General features: G+C 32.8%; 1 protein-coding gene across 1 annotated transcript in view; it reads left to right on the top strand.

The window, feature by feature from the left end:
• The first annotated feature begins 807 nt into the window (after positions 1–807).
• Positions 808–3774, top strand: part of SLC39A12 (solute carrier family 39 member 12) — a 39837-nt gene continuing 36870 nt past the window's right edge. Inside the window, exons 1-3 of the mRNA XM_031066769.1 lie at positions 808–910; positions 1963–2073; positions 3074–3166. The gene's annotated coding sequence lies outside the window, so the exon portion shown is untranslated. The remainder of the gene's footprint in view (positions 911–1962; positions 2074–3073; positions 3167–3774) is intronic.

Below are 3774 nucleotides of genomic sequence, written 5' to 3' on the forward strand. Positions count from 1 at the left end.
GAGAGACGTAGTTATCTCCCTCTTGCATAAAATTTCCTCAGTTTCCTCTTTAGTTCTTTTCAAGGTTTCTGCAGAAAAAAAACGTGTTTTTTTAAAAAATGAAGTTCTGGTTAAAACATCCCCCAAGTCTCCTTGTAGGGAGTTAAATTTGAAAATTACTTCAATGCCCTAATGCTCTGCATACTAATCCACTTAGGCTTTCTTTTTCTAGCTTATGAGTGCCAGCCATTGACTTGCTCTACTTGGCTACTTTGAACCTCACACTGGGTTGCAGATTGTATATTGTTAAATGTAAGAAAGGTTATCCAATTGTTAATAATTACTCACTTTAAATTCATCTGAATAAAATGTGAAAATTAAGATTACACTTTATAATTATGGTTTTTCAAATTCCTGGGGTGAGGGTGTGTGTATATTTAAGAAAGACAGTGGGGAAAGGGTGATTAGAATAAACTATATTCTTGCATGCTTCAAAATCTATTTCCAAGTGTGTGGAAGGTAGTGTGGGAACAAGAACCACAGCAAAATCAGAGCTGCAGGAGGCTTAGTTAGTGTCCTACTAAACAGGTAAGTTGCTTGTAGCAGATTCTCAGCTGCAGGAAAGTTTCTGCTTTCAGTATTCACAAGCTGCTCACATTGTGCCCTTCAGTATAAATCCGTAGCACACATGAGAGCTTGCTGGCTGCTAAATCAGAGTACAAGCACTCAAGCACTTGCTTAGGAAGACTACCTGAATTATTATTCTTTTTTTTTTTTTTTTTTTTTTTTTTTTTAAGGTAACAGATTTTTTCTTGTCCTTATCTATAGAGACATGAGGAGCAAAGGAGAAGATAAATCTTATTTCTGTACTTTTGGAAGAATTTGTTCAGCAGAAGGAAAGGCTTGAAAAATCTTCACAGAGAGAGTATTGGTACCAAATTGTCACTGTGCTTCAGATTGCTGTTTTGCTTTTTAAGACGTAACTTACACTTCTGTGGATTTCTAACTCTTGCTCTTTTTTACCTCATTTTAATCAATTTGTTAGCTTTAAGTTGAGCTTATCTTTAGCATAGTGCTTTGAAGATAGCATTTCAGCATTTTCTAAAATTATAGTTGCCACAGACCCACCAAAATATATGCAGCCTAGTTCAAATTAAAGACTACAGTAACTGATGGAAGTGGATTGGCCACTGAACTAACAGTTGATACCCACAGATGCCTACAACAATTCTTTTCTAGGAGCTCATGATGCAAAGAATTCTATGGCCAACATTGAGCAGAATGAACAGTGTGTCCTCTTATGATAAAAAACAATTGTTCCTAAATTGGATAGAACAATTCTACAAGGATTTAGGGTGTGTTTAACTCAAAACTCTATTTGCAAAGTTAAAATAGTAGTTAATGTTGTATTTTCTTATAGGTTAGAAAAAACCAAGCATTTACTTTAGAATCCAATGGTTGCATGTGTGTTTTTATTGTGAATAATGGTATTCATATACTGGTATGGTTATGTAGAGAGAAACAATTATTTTAAAAGTGAAAAATTTCTTTCATAAAGTACAAACATTTCTTATCATGAACTCCCTTCTCAGTACTCTTGTTACCAAGCCTTCAAACAATGAATATACCAGGTTATAGGGGAGAGATAGTGGTTTGTCAGTAGTTCTAATAAAAGTTGAAGTAAGGTCATTGTCATGCAGTGAAATTTGTATTTGGCTGAATTGTTTTCTATCAATACAGGTTCTTTCATTGTTCTTCCATTCTAGGATTTTCCTTTTTTTTTTGTCCTTTTCACCTTTATTGCTTCAGCATCTATTACTTGAAGCCCATCTAATCAGTCAAATATTCTGTAAACTCTTCTTACTGTTGATACCACTAACACTCTTCCTGAATTTAAGACAAAGAGATGCAAAGAAACTGTCTTCTTTCATTTTGGCTTGTATTCATGCCTACACTTACATGCTTTTCTTTTATTGGGGGTAGACTAGAAGACCTTGAGAAACAGTCATCTCTCAGACAACAGGCTTTTGCCTGAAATTACTCTTCTGTATTGTTTCTTTAGAACTGAAAACTGAGTCATAGTTTAAAAAATAAGTGAGTAATCACTTGTTATTTCAATTTCTCTAAAAGTAAAAATTATTTATAAATATTTTATGAATATTTATGTAAATAAAAAATACACAGGTACATAAAGAACATTTGAGTGGTTTTCCAGCATAAGTTGATGATTAGCAGCAGGAAAGGAAAACAATCAGTATGCTGGGGTCAGAAGTCAATGGCTAAAAAGATGCAAGATACAATATATGTCAGTTTCTGACAAGATGAACAGTATCATTTTCAAAAGGTTGTTTTTCAATTTTGAATTCTGTTTTTTTCATTGAAATATTAGTGCTCTATACTGTAATACTACACAATATTTCATTTGGGATATTTAATAGTTCAACATACATCATAGGACTGACTGTAAGTCCTTTGCATCAGGTAACACACTGTTAGTAAGATCAACTCAGTTTTTGAGCCCAGTTTCTTTGAAAACCTAAAGGAACAAAAGAAAGAAAAAATATACATAAACAGTCTGATAATACTGCAGGACAAAACCATACAATAGGCAATGAAAAGCTTAGAAACTCATTTCTGCATCTCTTTAGTATAAGAGGAGGTGAGATAACTGAAACTGACTTGGTGCTGTGCTTTAACGTTCAGATACCTTTATAAAAGTTAGGTTTCTAATGTTCCTAAGAACAATAAATACAAGTACATTGTTTTACCTATGTGTTCTTTAAGTAAAAAATGAGCAACATTATATCCATATTTATAAAATCTCCTTTTTTTCATACTCAAGATATTAATATCTCCTGTTCTAAGTTCTTGATAAGAATTGCTATCACTGAATAGTCTTAATGGTTATACCTACATCCAAATATATTTTGGTTTTCTTTTTTCTGATCTGTTTTAAACACAGCCAGATAGAGCAATAGAGAGATTGTGTGAGGGGGAAGTCTATAGTCAGATGGAGGCAATTAATCATTTTTAGGTCACACTTTCCATATAAATAAACACTTTTGTTTAATTTCAAAACAGTTTTTCATGACAGTAATATTTTAGGACGATAAATTTCACTTTAAGTCTGTAAGGTGACAGAGGCACCTATGTGAGAAGGCACCTCTGGGATTATATTTCTTAAAAGGTAAGAGGATTTGCTGGCCTAGAGTGTATAGTAATCTATAACTTCTTTCTTGCTATTCTATGTAAATGCAAATAGATTTCCAGGTTGTCTCGGAAAACTTTCTGCTAACAAGTGAATTTTGTAATCCTGAACTAAAACAAGATTTGTTTCAGATATATCTATATATATATGTATGCTAATACATGTAACTCATATAATTTCAGTAATGTTAATTTATTTTAATTCATTAGCAACCTTAATATCTGTGATATTGCTAAGATTGGCATGTGATGTCAAAAAAAGCTTAATCGACTGTGGTAATTTTAAAGTACTGACATTTTTTATTGCAGCACCCTGGCATTACATTGGCAAAGACACTTTATGTATTGAAATTCTACCCAAATTACATGCAAAATGTAGTTCTTTCATATGTCAATATACAGCCTATGGCTGTAATTATACAATGTGCACACATCACATTAATAACATGGAGGAAAGCTGCAGTGCCAGAAGATTCTCTTCTGTTTGCCATAATTGCTGCCATTAGTAAAAAGGAAAAAAATGCATTTGCTTAGTCCATCAAAACAAGTTACACAGTATTGAAGGAATGAGAGTTATATAGCTGCATT

Source organism: Geospiza fortis, unplaced genomic scaffold, assembly GCF_000277835.1.
Source record: "Geospiza fortis unplaced genomic scaffold, GeoFor_1.0 scaffold138, whole genome shotgun sequence".
Lineage (NCBI taxonomy): Eukaryota > Metazoa > Chordata > Aves > Passeriformes > Thraupidae > Geospiza > Geospiza fortis.